The 22,738-nt window shown below is 43.4% G+C and overlaps 1 protein-coding gene and 1 long non-coding RNA gene across 26 annotated transcripts in view; one reads left to right on the forward strand and one right to left on the reverse strand.

Moving 5' to 3' along the window:
- Nucleotides 1-22,738, reverse strand: part of ATP2B2 (ATPase plasma membrane Ca2+ transporting 2) — a 504,660-nt gene that overhangs the window by 319,049 nt on the left and 162,873 nt on the right. For 2 of the 24 annotated variants that reach the window (XM_074283919.1, XM_074283914.1), the window contains one exon: nucleotides 13,757-13,855. The exons of 7 other annotated variants lie outside the window; for them this stretch is intronic. The gene's annotated coding sequence lies outside the window, so the exon portion shown is untranslated. Of the gene's footprint in view, nucleotides 1-1,125; nucleotides 1,777-2,007; nucleotides 2,280-2,524; nucleotides 2,649-13,756; nucleotides 13,856-22,738 lie in introns of those variants that run through there. 15 more of the 24 variants (XM_074283921.1, XM_074283911.1, XM_074283918.1 and 12 more) reach the window with 11 other exon arrangements.
- LOC141551828 (uncharacterized) lies at nucleotides 2,566-15,819 on the forward strand. 2 transcript variants are annotated; one of them, XR_012484977.1, is made up of 4 exons: nucleotides 2,566-2,664; nucleotides 2,923-2,996; nucleotides 3,814-3,898; nucleotides 15,070-15,819. It is a non-coding gene; the product is annotated as an uncharacterized LOC141551828 (long non-coding RNA). The 2 variants fall into 2 exon arrangements; XR_012484976.1 differs by lacking the exon at nucleotides 2,566-2,664 and having other exon boundaries at nucleotides 2,910-2,996.

A 22,738-nucleotide genomic window follows, 5' to 3' on the forward strand; every position in this document is an offset into this window, starting at 1 on the left:
GCAGGCTAACAGCAAGCTTAGCCCAGAGACAATCCCAGCAATCAGGTATCTCCAGGGAGCCAAGTCCCAGGTGTTCCACAGTAGAGCATTTTCCATGAACCTCTGGAACCAGCAAGTTTGGGGACAGCCCAGGGGGACCTGGTCTGAGCCTTGCCAGGTGCCACACTAACCAGGCTCTGGAGACTGTCCATATCCTCAAGCAAGGCAATGGGGGATGGGGGGGAGGGGGGTAATGCATCAGGAATGGACACCGGCTCTCCATGTGCAGATAGGAAAAAGCAGCTCAGGCCCTTTCCCACAGAATCTCAGGAGATAGAAAGTCCCTGGGGCCAAATCAAGCCTCCCCAAGAATGCAGGTGCACCACACCCTCCCCATCATCCATGCACAGCAGCTAGTGCACTGGGCATAATATCTCCCGTGCCCTCCTGCTTAAGGTAAGGCTGGGAGGATGGCTTTCAACCAGCTTGAACCATAAGATCGCTTTTTCCCCCCAGAGACTGAAATGTTCACTGACATAATGCAGAGGACTGAGGAGAACCAAGGTGAAAGGGACATTTGTGCTTCTGTGTTCATAAACGTGTGGGAAAGGGTGCGAGCCCTCATGGGAGGGCACGTACGGGCTCATGTGTGCCTGTGTGTGCCATGACAAGGGCAGCATTCCCACACCTACAGGAAGGTGGGTCTACCGTGCTTTATGCATTAATGCACAGGTGTGTAGCCAAGGCTGCACTCATGTGTGTACATCCAGAGGGGTTGCAGATGCCAGGCGACCTCCGGACACGGGCAGTCCTCCCACCCCCGGCACATCTCTCCTCCATCTGCAGGGGCAGGCCCTTTGCAACATTAACTCTTCTCTTCACCCAGTTCAAACGGCAAGGCCATCCTAGGTCAGAGTGCCCGAGCCCCTCCAACTTCTCAAGTCCAAGGCAAATTTTTCTTGATAGAACACCAACACGTTCCCTTAAAAAGCCTGAATATATGAGCTCTCTCCATTCTTCATGAATTCACTCAATAAATAGCTCGGCTTTCATATAATAACGAGGGACTGTAGATCAGCCCCCCCCCCCACAATCGATTGCCCAAAGCAAGAGCCCTTCCTTTTGCTCGGCAAGCCCACGACTTACCTTCCAGACGGCAGACTTCCAAGCTCCTGAGATGGCTCAAAGTTCCCATTTCATTAAGTCAGAGGAAGTAACAGGCAATGGCTTCGAAAAGCCTGCAGCTTGCAGGATGGGGGAGGGGGCTCAGGGGCGGGGAAGGGATAGCAGGTAAATGAGATCACAGGGGACAGAGCCCGAGCCCGAGCAGACCCAGACCCCGAGCTGATGCAGCATCCACATCAAACGGAGAAGTCCCGGCTCCCAAGTGGATGAAGAGGCTGCTGGGTCTTTTACGTAACAAGCAGGGGGGAAGCCAGCAAGCTCCTCCTCGGAGCCTGGTGACAGCCCTGCTTGGAGTTTGAAAATTGATGACCCGGGGTGATAGGGAAGCAGATGCAGAAGGCTGAAGCTGCCCCTACATGTTCATTTGCTAAAGGCTCCGAGGCAGCCAGGGGAGGGGGAGGCCCCGGCCACTAATTCACAAGAGGCTGGGAAAGAACTCAGCCGAGTAGCCCATGAGTCCCCTCCATCTGTGCGGGTAGCAAGCGTCTCCAAAGACACAACTATGAGCCAGCATCCTCCTAAAGGCATCCAATTTTAATGCAGCCCAGGCTCACTCTCTAACTACACCCTGCAACATAAATGGTGCAAAGTGATCCCTTTCCAAGCACGTTAACCCCACCACTGCCGCTGAGCCCCCACAGGTGCCGATCCCTTAGCCAGGGACAAGCCAGAACTGGCCACAGCAGCCCCTGGGAAAGTTGCCCAGCAAGACCATCCCTCCCCGGGGTTTTTTGGGACACCACATACATGACACAAAACCAAACCCCCTCCCCCCCCCGCAAAATAAAATAAAACCTCAGCGAATCACACTCCCAGTATCCCCAGCTTCCCAGCAAAGCTCACCTGTGCTGGGTTCCCTCCTTAGGAAATAACTGCTTGCCGGGGAAAAGCCAAACCCGCAGCAACCCCCGTGACTTTTAGCCAAAAATCCCCTAGTGCCCTGCAATCCGCGGCTAATTTTCAACCTTAGCCCAAGTGCTATTTATTTTGGAGAGAACCTTGCCCTTCTGCTATACCCTTGCGTAACACCATGGAAATGTGCATTGCCTTCCCAGAGATTCCCGGGTCCCAGACCTAAAGCTTCCATCAGATTAAGTCACTGTCACCCCTTACACACACACACACACACACACACACACACACACACACACACACACACACACACACACACACACACACACACACACACTCTTCCCCACGGCGGCTCCTGCTTCCACAAGAAACAGCCTGCTAAATAAACAAGCCCCCAAATGCCACCCCCTTCCCCTCCCCCCTCGAAATAAAAAGAGAAGGTGGCGGGGGGAGGGAAGAGGGGAGAGCTTCGGGCTTTATTTCCCATGCTGTGGATGTCGCTACTTACTTGGCTAAGAAATCATCACCCATCCAAAAGGATTTCCAGTTGCCCAGCCGAATAATCACTGTACCGCATCTGGAAGGCGCTGAGAGGCTGGGCTAGCCGCCTGGAGTCCCTCTGCAGACTGTACCATCCTGATGAAGCAGGTAGGGGAGGGAGCTGGTATATTTATGAGAGCATCTCACCAGCAAAATGCAATCTCAGGGGATGTTTCTGCCCTCAGCTTAAGGCACTTGGAAGGGGGGAAGAAACCCGGCTGATGGAGTAAAGGAAAAAAAAAAAAAAAAAAAAAAAAAGCTGTCTCCAGCAGGAGGTAGGGGGATTGGGGGGGAGGGGGAGGGTGGAATCAACCACCATGTTGTTGTTTGTTCCTTTAATACGTCCCTTGGGATAACAACAAACAGAGAAGATGGCAAACTCCCAGGAATCTGCCACCTACCCAGAAGTGGGAGAAACCGTCAAGGACAAGGACTGTCAGGTTCGATTGCGATCCTTTGGGGAAGGAAGGGGGGCAGTGAGGTTGGGGGCTGGGGGCACCCCCCAAGGCCTGCCTGGTTAATGAGTCTGGGTGAGGGAGAAGGGGGTCCAGATGCTTTTCCCAGGGAAGTCATTCTCTTTTATTAAAAAAAAAAAAAACATGCCACCTCTTCCTGACCAACTTGGTCAGTTATTCCCGACCCTGCAGAGCTGAGCACAAACAATCTCCCCAGTCCCCTTCTCTTCCCAGGCGTCTGGAGGCAGGGCCATTGCTAGGATCCAGGGGCCATACATGGAGAGATGTAGTGGTGTGAGCTTGGATGCACTTCCAGTGGTCAGGACCTAGCGCCACCAGGCAAATGGCCCCAGAGGCCCAGTGCTCCCACATAACTGCCTCCCCTTCCCCTAAGGCAAAAAGACAAGTCCCAAGGACCACACCAGCCCAGTGCCAGGAGCACCAACATCAGAGAACAGAAACCTAGTGGACAGGCTCCTAAACTCTCCCTAGCCAGCCCTTACATTCTAAGGTTCCAGGATTCCCTGCAACTCTGGCCTGAAAGGAAGCCTCTCCGAGGGACCAGCTCTCGGCTGCCTCAGAGTCATTGATCCCTGGGGTTTCCTCAGATTGCAAGAAACCATGTGCTTTTATGGTGCCTGAATACCTGTTGCAAGGAAGAAGAGTAGAGGGGATGAAATACACTTCGTGTAAGGAGTTAAGAGGCTGAGCACCGACTTCGTTCCCAGCTATCCCAAGTCCCTTGGGGTCTATCACCCACTATAATGCACAGAGTCTAATCTTTCTCCAATTTCACCCACAGCAGATCTGTCTCCTTGAAAAATGGAAGGGGCCAGGGGTTTGAGAGGAAGGGGAAAGAAGAAAGTTGAAGAAGCAGGAATTCCAAGGTCAGTGGCCCCTCTGTGACTTTTTTCTGCTCCTAAACAGGTGGCCTGCCTCAGGTTGTCTCATCCCAGAATGGCCCCTTGTTGTCGCCCCTTACACACACACACACACACACACACACACACACACACACACACACACACACACACACACCCAAGCTGACTGTAGACCCCTGCCTCTTCCTGGGGAATGTGACAGAAAGGGGAAAAAGAGGAGAAGCCAAAATTCCTCTCTGTTCCTTTAAAGTTGGGAGGCATTCGGGGCCAGCCAGACTCCGTGACGGACAGAGCGGGCAGCTGCAGGCCCAGCTAGCTCCCCCATATGCTTGGAGAAGCTCTGTCATCCCTGCTCACAGGCTTGCTCAGAATATCAATTCGGCTAGTTAAAACCAAAAGTCTGCACTGCACCAAAATGGAAGCAATATAGAAGAGGGGGTGGGAGGGAGGGAGACAAGGAAGGCAGCCGGGAACAGCCAAGATCCCTAATCAGTCAAATCCGCTCACCTGGCCAATAAGAGAGGCAGAGGACACTCCAGCTCCATGCCCAGCTAGCTTCCTTTTCTCTGCCCCACACTGCATTCCCTCCCTACCATCCTCTGGGGGTTGGGGGTATCTGAGGACACAGAAGTAGACTCCACACGTCGGAGGCCATAGAGGCCAGCCTCACCATGTTGGAGGCTCAGGGACCCAAAGTGATTTGTCCAAGCAAGGTCACACAGGGAGAAAGCATCAAGGTGTCATAGAACACTAGAGATGGAAAACCAATGAATCCAGCCCTTTCATTTTACAGTGAGGGAAATCAAGGATTAGGGAAAGGAGAAATTTCCCAAGTTCATACAGGTAGTAAAACTCTAAGCCACAATTCAAATGTGGGGGGCTCTGACTCTAAATCCAGGCATCTCCCATTGCCACACCATTTGAAGGCACAGTGATCCTTGCATGACCACACATGATCTTGGCCAAGGATGGGGGCAGAAACAGCAATCTCTCAGGGGAGAGGACCCAGTGGACTGGGGGTAGTGGATTTAAAAATAAAAATAAAAAAAAAAAACACTTTGGAGATTCATATCAGAAAACATTTAACCTATTCCTCCCAGAGCCCAGTCCTAACATAATGCCAAACCATCATCTGTATCACAGGATCAAAAATTTAAGAGATAAAAGCCAATGACCCCATTTTAGAAATGAAGAAGCTAAGGTTCACCTAGGGACACACAACTGCTGTGTCTGAGGCAGGATTTGAATCTGCCTTCAGAACCCAAACCCAAAGATTTTTCCAATACACCACAAATTGTCCTCAGGCTACATTTTGCCTTTTTGGTGATAATATTTGTCCCCTTTATCCTTTTTCTTCAAGAGAGCTTCCCATGCTTTAATTTAACCAGATTTCACTCAGAGCAGCTTCCTATGGAAAGGGGAACTCAAAAATCCTCTCTGCACCCTGGGGGTATCCTCACTGGGTAGCTTCAGGGGATAGCCTCAGGGTAGAGAGCTCCCCCTTGGCTGGGAGGAGAGTCTGCCTTGGCTCCAACTCCATTTGCTCCAGCCCTGATCCCAGAAAGCTGCAATGCCCACTCTGCCCAGAGGATATTGGTTTCCTTCCATCTCCATCTGACAACCCATTGCTACTTAGGAGAACTTCTAAGTCAAGCTGGAGAAGAAGGCTTACAGATGGCTAGGGTGGGAGGGAAGTGGGGAAAAGGTGAGTGGAGTTAAATAATGCTGCCAGACAGAGTTAAGGACACTGCCCTGGGAAAGAGGCTAAAGTCTTCCTGTAGCTGGCTTTTTTATGAATCTGCCCCAAAGCAGTCTCACATGCAGGCAGAGTAAGCACTTGCTTACTCTTTGTGGGGATGCCAAATAGCACACACACACACACACACACACACACACACACACACACACACACACACACCAATGGCATAGGTCAGGAGGGACAGGTCAGTGGGGCAGGAGGGAAAGTCCACCGCTGCTCACCCATTCCTGCAGGGTATGTCCTTTTCCTCTGCTCAAAGCCCAAATATTCCTGGAAGGATACAAGCAGATAACATTTTGGTGCAGGGAAGTTTATCTGATCCCTTCAAATAGCTGGCAGACAGCTGGGCCTCCAAGCTCAGTTCATTGCAGTAGGAGAGAAAGGGGAAAAAATCCCAGGCTACAGGAATCAGGTGACCTAGGCTGGGTTCCCAGATCATCCACTAAGCAGCTGTGTGTCCTTGGACACACCAGTCTCCTTCTCTGATCCTGTTTTCTCCTCTATAAAATGAGGGGGTTTCAATGAGTTTTAACTAGCTGATCTCTAAGGTCACTTGCAGCTCTAATCTAATGATGGGGCAAGGGGAATGGATGGAAAAGGTAAACTCAGATTAGATTTCAGACTGGAGTTCACACATTGTTCAGAGCAGGAAGACCCTTATGTCCAATCAGGTGAAAGTACAGGACCCAGAAAGGGCGCTGGGAGAAAGGACACTCCTATCAGGCTAGGGAAGAGATGGCCAAGTCCTGGTTAAGAGAGAGAATCTTATCTGGGTTTTCTCCCATTCCAGAGTATTCCTGATCTCAATCAAGGTCAGGCCCTCTAAAGCAGATTAACAGAACCTTTCCCTTATCCATCATCTCTCAGTTTATCCGAGCCCATGCTTGTTGCTTTTCTGATACTATCCATGTCACCTTCTGCTGTCCCTCTCTCCTTGTGCCTTCAATCTTTCCCAACATCAAGGTCTTTTCCTCTGAGTCCTGTCTTCATTATGTGGGTCCACAGAGCCACACAGCTAGTAAGTAATCTGAAGGTAGATTTGAACTCAAAATGATATCTTCCTGTCTCCCTGGAAGCACCTGGCTGCTCCCCTCTCTCTATAAAGATCACCAAGTCAGGGACATTGTTAAATTAGCTGAGAGGAGGCGCAGTAGAGAGAGCACCAGACTGGACCCAGACTCACTTACCAGGCAAGTCACTTCACCACCATTGTGCCTCAGTTTCCTCATCTGTAAAATGAGGATAACAACAGCAGCTATCTCCCAGGGTTGTTGTGAGGATCAAATGAGATGATAATTGTAAAGCACTTTGCACAGTGCCTAGGACACAATAAGCATCATGTAAATGTTAGCTATTATTACATTAGCAAGGTTTTTACTCTGACACCAAGATTCAGTTTTCCTCCTTTGCAACCTGGCTCGCTGCTCTGCCTTCTGGGACCAAATAGAACTAATCTAATTCCTCTTTTTCATGACAACTTTTCAGATACTTGAAGACAATTACCATCGTCCTTGAAGGCTCTCTTCTCAAAGCTAAACATCCTTGGTTCCTTCATCCAAAGTGTGTGTGTGTGTGTGTGTGTGTGTGTGTGTGTGTGTGTGTGTGTGTGTGTGTGTGTAATGGGTTCAAACCCCTTCCCTATCCTGGTGGGATTGTTCTATTGCTTTGGTGATTAGAAAGCCTGCTCACAAATGAGTCCAAATCCATCTCTCATTGGGGTTCCTTTCCATTAAAAAGAGAGAAATCGACATTATCTGATCTTTTCAAGACTCACAGTTGGGAAGGGAGCTAGAGGGACAAAGTGTGTCTGTGGGGGTAATTCTGGGACATTAAATGATAAGGTGTCCAGATTCAAGAAAGTTGAGAAGGGAAGGATAGGAGTCACTCCTTGAAGAAGCTGGAGAAAAAACTGAAGATCCAAGTGAGGAAATGCCAAAAGGGGACTGATTCAGGCTTGTGCAAGGGGCAGTCAAAGGAAAACTACAGCTCTGAGGAGAGGGAATTGGAGGGGGGGGGTGTTGAGATTAGTACCTAAAGGATGGAAGGGAGGAAGAGATAGCAGGAAAGAAAGGATTTCATTTTTATTCAGAGAACATTTTTGGAGCTCTATGGTATCTAGTCTTTCCTTAGCTCTGTGGGAGATAGAAAGTAGAAGGCTTATCTTCTGCCCTCCATCCTGCTCAGGAAGCGTCAATGGCTCCCCATTGCCTCAAAAGAAAAAGCCAATTCTTATTTGGCATATATTATCCCTAACAATCTAGTTCCAAGTTATTTTATTATTTAACTTTAATTTTATTTTGATTCTGAAGTTAACAAGCCTCAAATGAGTATTTCCACTTGCTGTTTAGAATCGGAAAGAATTTTACATGAAATTGTAAATATATTCCATTTATATAATATAAATTCCATTATATAAATCTTGCTTTTCTTCTTATGTATAATCAATTCAACACGTAACTCTATGAGTCAACCTGTTTCTCTGTGACTTTTTCCAGTGGCCAGTCTTTCCAGGTTTATTTCACACAGTCACATTCCAGCCACATGAGCCTACTAATTGTTTCCCAAAACTTAGCATTCCATCCCCAAGCAAAGCTTTGCCCAGGCTCCCTCCCCTCCCCTGACCCTGCATGGAATGCATTCCCTCTTAAACTCTATTAGAATCGATCTCTGGCTTCTTTCGGGATACAGCTCATTTGCCATTTCCTATGGGAAGCCTTGTGATAGCTAGGTGGTGCACTGGATAAAGCCTTGGCTTTGGGATCTGAGTTCAAATGTGACCTCAGATATTTATGAACTATATGACTCTAAGCAAGTCACTCTGCCTGCATAAAACTAGTTAAGGAAATGGAAAAACCATTCTTTGTCAAATTGTCTTTGCCAAGGAAATCCAAGAGATAGGTGGTCTACCAGCTCAAGAAAAAATGGGCACAATTGGATGACTGACATTCTCAATTATTAGTGCTCTATCCGTCCTATTCAGATGTTCATGTTAACATGCCATAGACCCTCTCCCCCATTAGAATGTAAACTTCCTGAGAGCAATTTTTCCCATTTTGTCTTTCTATTCCCATTATCTTGCACAAAATAAGGATTTAATAAATATTTGTAGGATCAACTTGTACTGGAAGTCAAGAGCTCTGTGGGCCTGCCTATAATGCTTCTGGGTCTTAGTTTTGTGTTCTGAAAGTACCAGATTTGGCAAGTTGTGAATCACTTTGGCAGTTGGATAAATTATAGAGAACATTTCTCAGAATAATATTTTTAAATGCATAAAATTAAATACATAGGATTGCAAAGAAATCCAACTGCATTAAGGTACAATTGATAAATTGTGCTTTTAAAAAAAAGACTGAAAACCCTTGGATTAGACCATCTATGTACAACTTTATGATTCTGAGTTGAGAGAACCAGAGAAAGAACATACAAGGAGCAATTCAAGGACAAACAGTATAAGACTATCCATATACTCAACAGATTGTGTTATTATGATAACAATAATGATTAACATTTGTAAGGCATTTTACAGTTTGTAAAGCACTTTTCCTGAATAATCCTTCAAAAAAAGAAGCATGAATATTATTAACTCCATTTTATGGAAGAGGAAACTGAGGTTCAGGATGAATGAAATGGCTAATTCAGGGTCACACTAATGCTCAGAGAGCTTAAGTAATTTTCCCATAGTTCCATGGATAGTATCAGAACTTAAATTTGAAAAATACTTTTTGGACTTAAAGTCACAGTATCACAGATTTAGAACAGAAAGTACCTTAGGGGGCATAGAGTCCAACTCTCGATTTTATAGATGAGGAAAGGAGGGAGAGAGTAGGTAGGTGATTTGCCCAAAGTCACACTTCTACTAACTGTCCAAGGCGAAGTTAAAACTCAGGTCTTCCTAATTCCAAAACTCACACTCTAATGTCAGTCTCATTTCAAGGAAAGAATAGCAGATGGGGCTGATGGTCAGGACACCTGGACAAATCCATCAACCCCACAAGGAATCATTTTCCTCATCTGCCAAATAGAACTATCCATCCTCCCACAAGCTACCCTACAGCGTTATAAGAAAAGTGCTTTTAAAACCCTCAAGTGCTCTGCAAACATGGCTTGTTAGATCAGTGAGAGTGCAGAAAGAGGGTGAAGATGTGGGCCAGGAAGACAATGATTTGCTTACTGACTTCTGACATTCCCAATGTAACTCTGGACAGGCTCTCAAATTGGCTGATCTATAAAATGTGGATGACCATGCTTGTGAGCTCTCTGTCCCTTAAAATGCCATCCAACATGGAATAGGGGGGAAAAGTCCAAGAGCTATCTGCAAGAAGAGGGCTCAGTATAGATTGGAAAGAGAAGAGAATACCTTCCGAGCAGCAGGCTGATTTTATTTGTCTCTTTAGGCTACCAGCCCACCTCCATCCGCAAGCCCCGTCATAGGAGGTAGTCTGTTCCAGTCCAGGAGGTAATCTGCTGCTGGATTGTCCTAAAGCTGGAGTTCATGCTACCATTCACAGAAGTTTCTTCATTTGAGGAGGCCACCTTGGTAGGAGGACCAGTATTCTAACATTCACCTAGAGGTTAGGAGTCACCTCCAGAGCTATCCCGGTGGTGCAGCGGATAGTGTTGGCCCTGAAGTCAGGAAAATCTGAATTCAAATCCAGGATCAGACATTTACTAAATGTGTTATCCTGGACAAGTCACTTAATCTCTGTGTGCCTCAATTATTTCAACTGTAAAATGGAGATAATGGTAGCATCTCCCTTACAGGGTTGTTGTAAGGATCAAACAAGATATTTGTCTTTTAAAATGCTTAAAACAGTGCCTGTACATACTAGGTACTTTATAAATGCTTACTAACTACTCTGTGCCAGGCACTGTACTGCTGATAAAGATTTAAGGGCAAAAATGGCACAAAACATAAGATTATAAGATTCATTCTAACCATGTACTAGAACATCAGTTCCTTGAGGGCAGGGAATGTCATTTCTATCTTTAATCCCCAACTCCAAAGTTAGTTCTTTTTGCAAAGCAGGTGCTTAATAAACATTGATTACATATTTAAACTGTATAGCACTCTATAAATGCAAGCTGCTATCAAAAATGTTGTTGATGTTTGTATTATCAGCAGCATAATTGCTGCCAGAACCATCACCATCATCTCTTTAAGGGGCTCCTGAAGGACTGGTTTTGGAAGATACAATTTTCACATTAAAAAGAGGACAATCTCTGTGCCTATAGACACAAGGCTGAAAATCATAGGGAGGCAGATTTGGGCTTAAGATAAGAAAATATCTATCAAAAGATCGCTGCCCCACATGGAAGATGGTGAACTCCCTGTGGCTTAGATGCACAGTTGGGAGACACTGTAGAAAAAACTCATGTTTCAAATTCAGATGGCCTCCAGGTTCCCCTCCAGTTCAAACATTCTACAAGTCCGCTTGGCTGAGGGAACAGAGCTAGGGATAACAAATTGAGCCTCGATATCAGAAAAAAAATTTTAACAGTTAGAGTTGGCCATTCCAAAGTGGAATGGGCTACCCAGAAAGTGAAGGGTATTTAAACAAAAGCCAATGGGACCACTACTCAGCAACAGAGAAATCATTCTAGTTTGGGCTCTAGTAGATGTCCCTTCCAACTGAGATCCTGTAAAGCTCAGATTCTATGCTAGAGAAAGGCTTTTTCCATTGATGGAAGTGCCTGGAGGACTCGAATTGTTCTCATTTTTATATTTTTATCCTAGAGCCCTGCACAATGCCTGGTATCTAATTTGTAAATTCATTTGTTAATTCATTCACCCTTCACATTGGAAGGTTGACTAATGTGACCTTCAAGGCCCCTTTCTACCTTATAATTCCATGCCATTGTCAAATCAATAGAAGCAGTTGAGGGATGTCAAAAATTTCTTCTAGGATTGGATTCTTAGAGAAGTGAAAAGGAAGTGAATATATATTAAGCGCAGGATAGAGAGGACACCTGAACTCACCAGGGTGGTGCTCCACTCAAAACATTTTACTCAATGTAGTAGACAATGGGCAACTGCTCAGGACACCAGGTGTGAGGTAGCCATAAAAGGAACAGTGATTAAATCCAATTAGGTAAGTTCTTATTTCTTCTCACATTAAAATGAGGATACTCCATCAATCCAATTGTTTTATTTTTCAAAAGTAACATAATGAATCCCTGGAAATTACTCTTTCCAGGATCTAGAAGTGAGAGTCTCCCATGTTTTCATTTCCCCTCCTGTCTTCATATAAATGCTTTTCAGGCCAGACACCTCTCTACAGGCCCAGACAGGCCCAGACAAACCAACCTTGCTTAAATGCCCTTCAACAGCTCCCCATTGCCAAGTGAATAAACAATCTATGTCTGATCCTGCCATTCCAGATTCTGTGCAGTCTGAAGCCAAGCTCCACTTCTCCAGCCTTATCTCACATTAGTCCCTCTCACAAAGCCTTTGTTCTAGTCAGATGAGAATACTCCTTGCCTCCCCCTACCTTCCATTCTCATCCTTTTCCTGCCAATCATTAAGCCAGTTTATGCTGCCCCCATGTTTGGAAGCAAGTCCCAAGGTCCCAGTCTTAGCCAAAGAAAAGACCTTCAAGGTTCTAGGATAATAGGATCCTAAATTTAGGATAGATAAAGATCTTACAGACCATCAAGGTCAACTCCCTCATTTTACAGATGGACCTTGAAATCCAAAGCCTAAGATGACTTGATCCAGGTCATGTATTGTCCAAATCATAAATGGAAGGACCAGACTTCAGAGACCATCTACTCTAAACCTCCAACATTTTATAAATGAGGACTTGCAAGCCTTGGTAGATTAAGTGATTTACTCAACACTACACAGGGTAGCATTTGCCAGAAGTTGGATTTGAACTCAGATTCTTTTCCTCCAAAACCTGCATTCTTATTGTGTATCTATTAAAATCTGTCCCTACCATTAACACTGAAGCTGAGGTTTTACTTTGTCCACAAAACCTCTCTTCTCACATAAATACACATATACACAGCCACGAGAAAGAGAGGGAGAGAGAAAAGAGAGAGAGACAGAGACAGAGAGACAGAAAAGAAAGACAGAGAGACAGAGACAAAAGAGAGTCAGAGAAACAGAGACAGACATCTCTTGGATATCTTCAATTGCATATCCTGTAGATATCTCAAATTCAACATGTCTAAAACAGACTTTATCTCTCCCTTTTAATTTTCCTATTATTATTGAGAATATCACTCAGTCATCCAGATTCTCAATCTCAGTGACATCCTAGACTTCTCACTGAGAGAAAGAGAGAGAAACTCATCTTCTTTAAGCTTCTCAGAGCACTTTCTTTTCCTCTCTTTTGCAGTGATTACCCTGCTTCAAGCAGAATTATTTGTAAACATCTCCATCTACCACCCACATTCTCCCCCACTTCCATTAGAATGTAAGTTCCTTACTGGCAACGGCATGTCATGTCCTCTTTGTTTCTTTCCCAATTACTTGCATGATAGCTTGAGCTTCAACTGAACATAATAAATGTGTTAAATAAAAATAATCCAAGGACTATGAGAGTTACAGATCTAGACACCGACAAATAGGGGGCAGTACTAGAACTAGAACTACAAACCCTGAGTTTGGATCTGGACTCAGCCACTAAATTGTGTGATTTCAGACAATCCAGTGAACCTCCCTCAGGCCTCAGTTTCTTTATCTGTAAAATGAGAGGGGCTGGTTAAGCAAGTTCTGAGGTCCCTTCCAGTTCCAAAGTTGTTTGCATTTGTATAGTTACAGAAACTTGGATCCCTCAGTTAAGAATACTTCCCATCTAAGGTTGCTTTGTGCCTACTTTCTATGTCCCTTATCATATGTATGTATGTGCATGCAGACAGACAGACATATGTGTATTTATATACAAATATGTATACACATATACACATGTATATATATAGATACATGTGTTTGTGTGTATATGTACAAATATGTGTGCACATGTATACATGTGTGTGTGTTAAGCATAGAAGGTGGGGGAGAAGAGATATTATCTTTCCTGGTAGAATATGAACTCTGCAAAGTCAGGGACTATTTTTGTCACATTGTATTCCCAGTGTGTTAGAGTGGAAAGAACACTGACCTTAGAGTGAAAGGGCTTGTGTTCAAATCCTTCCTCTGGCAATTACTATCAATGTATCTTTATGCACCACTTAACTTTTCCAGGTCTCAGTTTTCTCACCTGCAAAATGAATTTGGACAACATAGCCTCAGAAATCCCTTTCGGAGTTATAGCTTTGGTACACTGATACATAGTAGGTGCTTAATCAATATTTACTATCTGATTGGCTTAGGTTTTCCTCTAGATCAACATTCCCTGCATTATAATCTTAGAATCTGCCCTTCCTCCTTCTCCTTTATGTGCAAAGAACACTGGACTTGAAGTTAAGAAGGCCCACACTTAAATCTTGACTCTGTTACTTAGGACCGATGGGACGTTGGGTAAATTTCTTAGGCTCCCTTTCCTTTTCTTCAAGCTGCTACCTTCTTTAAAATAAGAAAGATATATAGGGTCTATTCCAATTCTTGATCTTATGTGACAATGAGTAGATCACAACTTCTATGGTCTCCCATCTTTGAAAGCAAAACTATCCAAATAATGAGAGTGAATATGTTCCTGTAACTCATTTTACTTTCAAAGAGCCACTGAAGAGAAGAGAGGAAAGGAGAGGAAAGGAAAGGAGAGGAGGGGGGAGGGAGAGGAAAGGACCAGAGAGAAGAAGGAGGGGAGGGGAGGGAAGGGAGGAAATGGAAGGAAAGGGGAGGGAGGGGGGAAGAGGAAGGGAGAGGAAAGGAGGAAGGAAGGGAGGAAGGGAGGGGAAGGGTAGAAGGGAAGAGAAGGAGGGTGGAGAGAGAAGGGGAGAGGAGAGGGGACAGAAGAGGAAAGGAGTCTAAAATTCCTTGATCCATTCTTTTTTTTTTTTTTTTTTGAAACTTGATATTTACTGAGTTTGCAATACATGCCCATTCCTGCACCAAGAACTTGTGTGGGAGACCCATTTTCTAGATAAGGGAATAAAGCATTCATATGTTAAATGCTAATTTCTGTGTTAGACTGTGGCAAAGCTGAAACTAAAGCAAAAGACTAGGATTTGGTTTTAGTCCTAGTTCCTTTATTAACCAGTGATGTGACCCTGAGAAAGACACTTTTCCTCTAAAGTAAAAGTTTCCTCTTCTGAAAAATGAAGTGACTGACTTAAATGAACTGATACAAAGTGAAGTAAGGAGAACAAGGAAAGCAATAAACACGACTGTAACAACAGAAATAGAAAGAACAGCAAATATGAACTATATAATTATAATGACCAAACTTGGCTCTGAAAGACAGAGCTAAAAATTAATCTGGTTTTGCTGAACTGCTTTTTTTCTCTCTTTCTTTTTTATTCACTGCTATAGGGGATAACTTGATGGAGTAAGAGAGAAGAGAGAGATATATGAAAATGAAGTTACCATTTTTTAAAATTATCAATAAAATGAAATTACGGGATTGAACTAAATTATATCTAACATCCTTTCATTTCTGTTATTTTAAATTCTCAAGTCTTTTACAACTTTAAGGTTTCCCTTCAACCAAAATACTTATTATCCCTTGAAGACTGCTATGGACTGTGATAACTTTTGGATAACTATAGATACTTTCAGACCTATAGCCTTCTTTCTTTTTCCTGATCTCCCCAGTATTCAGTACTCTGTCCCCATCCAAAAATTGCTGTTCATTTATTATATATTTTTCTATTTATTCTTTTGCATGTCATTCCCCCCCCAATAAAATGTTAGAAGCCTTTTTGAGGCTAAAGACTGACTTGCTTTACTTTGGGTCCTTAGTACTTCCACAGAGCCTTCTGGAATGATCGCTTGTGACCTGTATACAAGACTCTAAGCTCTGTTTTTTGAGGCTATCCCTTTGTCCCCCTAATTTTGGGGCCTTAGAACTCTGGAATACTCTCAGGTAGAAAGAACTTGAAAATAAGTCAGCAGTCCCTTTCTTGCTTCTCTTTTCCAAGAGAGAGGCAGTGGATCCAGTAAAGAGTAGAGAACAATTGACATGCCCTTCCATGAGGCCTGTGGAAAAAGATATTCTTTTTAATTTTTTTCCATATTTATTAAGCACCTACTATGTCAGATGCTCCCATTCCATCCAGACCATCTCCAGTCCTCCTGACCTATATCTGGTCACTAGATGGCTCTGGAAGAGAAAGTGAGGCTGGTGACCTTGTCCAGCTCTCCCTCTCTTAAATCCAATTCACTTGCATGTCATGGCGTCACCTCCCTGATGTCATGGTCCTCTTTGAGAACAAAGGACAAACAACAACTATGTCAGGCACAGTTCTAATCTTTAGAACACTAAATTTGGATTCAGATGGCTCAAGGAAGGTGACATGAGATGAGCCTTGAAGGATAATTAGGTTTCAAAAAGATAGAGGTTAGGAGAGAAGAACATTCCAAACATTGAGGGAAGCTTAAACAAAAGCACCAGAAGCAGCAGATGGAATGGTACATCCAGAAACAGCATGGAGGCCAGTCTGGCTGAAGGGCAGAGTGCATGAAAGGGAATGATATGTAATTCATCTGACAATATAGTTTGGAGATTGGTTATGGAGGATTGTTTTAAATGGCAAACAAAATAAAGACAAGAGAGAATGGGCTAAGTCTTGTTGCAGAAGTTCTAGTAAATGGCCATAGATATATAGATACAGGAAAAAGATTGGTCCTGGCTATGAAGAGCTGGGGAGAAAGACAGAGAAAGACAAAGAAAGACAGAGACAGAGAGAGAAAGAGAGACACAAAGAGAAACAGACAGAGAGAGACACAGAAAGAGGCACAGAGACAGAGACTTCTTGAAGTGGCACTTGAATTAGATCTTAAAGTCTAAGTGAGATTCTGATCAATGAAGAGAATCAAAAAGGACAGAGATAAATGGTAAGGAATTCAGGGATCATAGATTTCTAGCTAGAACAGATCTCAGAGATCAACCTCTAGTCCAACCCTCTTATTTTATAAAATAGAAAATTAAAGCAAAGGGAAATTAAGATACTTGTCCAGACCCATACAACTAATGAATGCCTGAAGTAGGATTCAAATTCAGGTCTTTCTGACTCCAAATACAGTATTCTATCCATTATGCCAATGTTATTTTGTCCTTGATATCAGGAAGGGGAAGCCATGACATGCAAGTGAATTGGATTAAAGTGGGGGAGGGTTGTACAAGATCACCTGCCTTACTTTCCCCTCCAGAACTTTCTGGGCCACTTTATAGGTCAGGATGACTAGAGATGATCCTGGATGAAGAGGGTGCATCCCCTTCACCTTTTTAAGCTAAGGTCTTCAACAGGTCTCGGAGCCACCTAATTTAGGGGTGGAGGTTGGGAAGGAGGAATGGAAAGGGGTTGATAGCAGAGAGGGAGAAGTAATGGAGGAGGGGAATCCAGCATAAACAAAGACACCAAAGCAAGCAAGTATGGCTGAGACTTTGAAAGGGGGAATTAGAGCAACTGAAAATAGAATGGAAAAGATAGGCTGAGGTCAGATTATGATGAACTTTGAATGCCCAGGCTGAGGAGTCTAGACTTTAGCCAGCAGCCAATGAGAAACTCTTAAGGAATGAAGAAGTCTACCAAAACAATCACAGTGGTAAAGTAGAAAGAATTTCTGGATTCCTGCCTTGGAATCAGAGGACTTGGGTTCAAATTCGGATTCTGCTCTTGATACTCACATGGCCACAGGCAAGTCAATTCCCCATCCAGGCTTCATTTTTCCCCTCCGTAAAACAAGGAGCCTGGACTAGATAATTTCTAAAGTCCATTCAACTCTTACACTCTAAGTTCCTACAACTTATTATGCGTTCTCTGATTGGGCACTATGCAGCCTCTCTCTCACCACTCCCACTCCTCCATGTGCCCATACATCAATGGAGCTGATTGTAAGGCACAGATCAATATCTAAATGATAGAAAACTTTGACTGTGTTCTATGGTTTACCAAGAATTCTCTTCCCAGTAATCCTGTAAGGAAAGTAGTACAACATGGAGTGTTATATCCATTTTACAGATGAGGAAATTGAGAGGTTTCATGACTTGATTTTGCCCACAATTGGTATTAGATTCAGAATTCAAATCCAGGCCTTTTGCAATGAAGTTTAGTGTTGTCTCTGTACCATACACCTCAAGACCAGCCACCACCCTCCCCTCTGTCTGCCCCCACCTTCCCCAGCCTTGGACTTCACTCCAAAAACTACTCTGGCCTCTGATAACAAGTTTTCACCTTCACTTTGTCCGAAACCAGGCCTGCAGCTCACTTTCTCACAACCAATTGCCAAGCACACAGCCACAAGCCTACTATCCCTCCATGCTTCTTGACTTCTTCCTTTTATAATGTAAGAGGGTAGAGCCCATCTGGTTTACTTCTATCCCCAGTGTTTAGCAAAGAGCTTGGACACATGGGAAAGGGTTAATAAATGCTTTGTCTACCTAACATCCCTGGTCCCCTTGAGAAAGAAGATTGCAATGGGAAGAAGGGGGGTTTATGGTCATTCTAAAGTTGCTGTCTTTGCCAAAAAAATCAAACAAACAAACAAAAAACATTTTGGAGACCATTGCCAGAATTTGCTTATAAGCCACGAAAGAAAGTTGATCTTGTTCTATTCTCATCACTCTTAAGTTTTTGCCCCTAAACTGGATCCACTATCTCATTAACCATTTAGCTTTGGGTGGCTTTCAGCTTTCCCTGAAAATCTAACCCCACCCTATCAGCAAGGATGTACCACCATTGATGAGATTCAGAGGAATTCTTTGGCCCATCACTAAAGAATGATGTATTCTCATCACTTCCACATCCTTGTAGTGGAGAGTATGTAACCTTCCTGCAAGTCTACTTTGAACAAGACAACACTCGCTTGGATAGAAAAGTCCTAGCATGTCTGTAGTTGATTTTCTCTTCTGGTCTGTGGTTTGTTGTTGTTTTTTAAAAGACATCTTATTTTGAGCCCCAGCTGGGTTCTGGCTCCCCGATCCGAAGCACAGCTGTGAAAGGAGGGCAGCTAGCCAGACTCCGCTGATTCCAGGTACCTGTTCTGCAGTGGTAGACCTCGTCCCTTTTCACAGAATTGCCTTTCCTTTCTGGCATCACAACATGTCTTTCTGGTGTGCTGGGGAGAGAGGGATGCCAAATGTCTCCTGACAAATGTGTGTGCTTGTTTCATATCCTGAAAGCCCCAGATAAGGCTCCAAAACACCCATCTCTGTCCTGCTGGGGTGATCGCAAGAACAGGATGTTCTCGCCACATGGCAGTTGTGGCTTCTTCCTTCACCAATAAAAAATGACAAAAATAATTGCATAGATAGATAGTGCCTTAAGGATTACAAACTGATTTTCCCCTCTGGGACATAGGTGGTATAAGCATTCCCATCTTCCAGATGAGAAAACTGAGGCTCAGAGAAGTGATAGATCATAGATTTGGAGCTCAAAGAAAACTCAGAATTTATCTAGTTTAATCCTCTCATTTGATAGAGGAGGAAAAATGAGATGCAGAGAGATTAAAATGACTTAAGTCACAATCAAAGCTAGGCTCACTGGTTCTAAGTATATGAGTGACTAAACAAGGACCACCCAACTAGTAAGGGTCAGAATCCTAAAAGTCCACCTCAGATCTCTTGGAGGGATCAAAGTAGCCCCAAAGAGATCTATTAATTCAGTCTTCCATTCTTCCACACTCATGTGCATGGGACTCTCTCCTCTCCCCTAAATGACCTGCAAAGGAAAGAGATTCCATATCATCCCCCCAAAGAACAGCTTCTGTGTCTCACAAACTAGGTCCAGAAAACACCTTCTTGATGTGATCTGGAGGTTGCCAAGATTCCCCAGTTTTTCCTCCCACCTCCTTTCCACTTCACAATATTTTCTAATTTGATCCTAGCAACATTCCTTCAAGGTGGGTAGTACAGTGTTGTAATCCCTGACTTGCAGATAAGGAAGGTGAGGTTCACAAAAGTGACATCATACACAACATCTCAGAGACAGTATCAAAGCCCGCTCCTCCAGAATCCAAGTCACGGTGCTGTCTTCCTAGCCTTCCTAGCACAGATTCCCTCTTGCTCTGCAGTTATCCATCAGCCAGCCACCATCTTCCAATCTCAATGCTACCACAACCTTAGGGAGAGAAGTACAATCAGTGGAGTCCTACAATCTGGGTCTACCCTTATAATGGCTCTTTAATCTTGGCTGAGTCTCTTTCCTCACCTGTAAAAATCTGGATAATAAATGATACCAATAGTATTTGTCTTCCAGATTAATTTTCAGTAGCCAATGAGATAATGGATGAGAAAATGCTTTATAATGGAAAAGGGCCATAAGCATGGGTGGTATTATTCTGATTGTTATCTACTTTTCCCTTACTGATCTTTCCCAAGCAGAGGCCAAACAGGATGAGGTCTCAAGGTCTCTGGTAAGGGTATCAAGGTTTCTTAAATTTTTTCCACTCATGACCCATTTTTGCCCAAGAAATTTTTATATGATTCCAGGTATCACAGATATATAAAATAGGTATAGAAATCAACCATTTACTGATAATAACTCATAGTTTTTGTGACACAATCCCAGAAGGGGTCATGACCCACAGTTTAAGAAGCTTTGAAATAGTTGAGTCTATAATATTCTGGAAAGAAAGAAGCACCGATCCAAAAGTGCTGACCTGCTAGTATAAGTCAGAATACAGAGGCATTTTGAGGCAGAAGATTTAGTAAAATAGAAAAGGAACTGGCTCTGGAGTCAGACATGGATTCAAATTCTACCTTTGACTTACTACCTGGGTGACTTGAAGCAAGTTGCTTAACTTGCCATGTTTGTAAAAACATCTGGGGAGGAGGGTGGGAGGAAGGAGGGGAAAATTTGAAACACAAGGTTTTGTAAGGGCCAATATTGAAAATTTATCCATGCATGTGTTTTAAAAATGAAAAGCTCTAATTTTAAAAGGGGGGGGCTTTCTACTTTAAATCTATGATCCATTGTTGAAATTCTAAACAAGAATTTACTTCTTGCAGTTCTGTTTTATTCCAGAATTTAAGACTTGGAAGTGATCTTTGTAGCTATGCAATCCAAGCCATACCCAAAAAAGAACCCTTCCTTCCTTCCATACCATGTTAAAATATAATAGGAACAGATTTGATATGATTTTCAATCATATAATTAGTTGAATTTGATAAATCTATATTAAGCGCCTACTATGTGCTAGGAACTACTTACAGGAAGAAGAGAAGTGGAAATTGGCTCCCTGAATTCCTGTCTTGAGCTATTTCCAGCCTTAGAAATCATCAAGTCTAATCCCCTTATTTTCCAAGTGAAGAAAATAAGCACTTGGAAGAGGCTGAAGATTAAGGGAACGTTCTCCATAGGAACTTTTGAAAAATCAAGAAGCCTTTAAGACTAAAAAGAGCAGAAGCTTCCTGGGGACAAAGATAGTGCCATTCTTTAAATCATTTTTCATCTCTGAGCCTGGTGAGAGACTACACACCTATCATCCAAGGACAAGCCTAGCTAAGGTTCAAGACTCATCAGAAGGATGGTCATATGGTGACAGATTGTTCAAGCCCAGCAGTTCTCAAAAATTTATTCCATTGTGGAAATCTCCCTCAGTGGAAGGCATACCCATAGTGAGTAAATTGCCGAAGCTGAAAACAGCCATCTCTGCAGGCCCAAAACTTATCACATTTTCTTTTGGTCTAGACCTAAGATTTCATCAGAAAAGGGAACTCCCAGCTAAGTAATTTAGTCTTAGGGAGTTGCTGGGACACTGAGACCTGAAGTATCTCGTCCAGTGACACTATTAGTATATATAAGAGGCAGTATTTGAACTCAGGCATTCCTGCCTCCAGCTTCTAGCAGCTACATCATTCTGCCTCTCCCCTTATACTCAGGAGAATACATGAAAGCTTTATAGGTCTGTTAAATTAGAATGGAATCATAGATCCATTGAATTTCAAGGTTGCAAAGGATCCCAGAGGGATTTAAATGTTACCTCAATCAATTAATCGATCAGCACACATTTATTAAGCACCTGCTATGTGCTGGGTGCAATGGATACAAACACAAAGAATGAAACAATCCCTTCTGAGAAAGTGTTTATATCCTAACAGAGGATGTATCAATGCACAAAAATAAGGACCAATGTAACAAGTACATGTAAAAAACATATAGAAAGTTAATAAATAAAAGTACACACAAAGTAATTGAATGCAAGATAGTTGAGAGGGTGAACACTAGCGGAATTAATTTCTAGAGCAGCCCTGAGGATGATTAGGGCTTCCTTGGGGAGAATCTCACTGGAGACAGCAGAGACAGACAGACTTACAGGTCCTCAATCTAAGTGACCATTAGCTGCCCAAGTATTTTCCTTTTGGGGAGCTCTATAAAAAGGCAGCTACAGTGGATACAGCCCCAGACTTGAAATCAGGAAGACACAGATCCTAAAGTGACAACTTATTAGTAGAAGTTAGAATAGCATATAAAGGCACTTTGAGGCAGAAGATTTAATTCAGATATGATCTCAGACACTTACTAGCTATATAACCTTTGGCAAGTCCCTTAACCCTGTTTGCCTCAGTTTCCTCATCTGTAAAAGGAACTGGAGAAGGAAATGGCAAAATCATTCCAGAATCTTTGTCAAGAAAACTCCAGTGGGATCACAAAGAATCAGACAAGACTAGAATTACTGAACAATAATCCTTGGTAAGTTTTCTTTACTAATTCTGCTCAGAACTCCTACTATGAGGGCCATGAGAGTACAAGAACATAGAGTAATAGCTGGGCACCCTGTGTATCACCTCAGTATCTACAAACATATTTTTTTTTAAATCCTAGAGTCAGGCCTTCACCGTATGGGGCAGATACACTAGGGAAAAGATTTTTTAACTCAAGATCCATGAACTTTTTAAAGTGTATTTCAAAATCATTGGTTTCCTTCATTAATCTCTACATTTTATTTAATACCTTTTAAGTTAAATTCTGAGAAATCATAAGTTTCACCAGATTGCCAAGGGCTAGACATAGAAAAAAAGATTGGAAACTGCTGCTCT

Source organism: Sminthopsis crassicaudata, chromosome 1, assembly GCF_048593235.1.
Source record: "Sminthopsis crassicaudata isolate SCR6 chromosome 1, ASM4859323v1, whole genome shotgun sequence".
NCBI classification, from domain to species: Eukaryota; Metazoa; Chordata; class Mammalia; order Dasyuromorphia; family Dasyuridae; genus Sminthopsis; species Sminthopsis crassicaudata.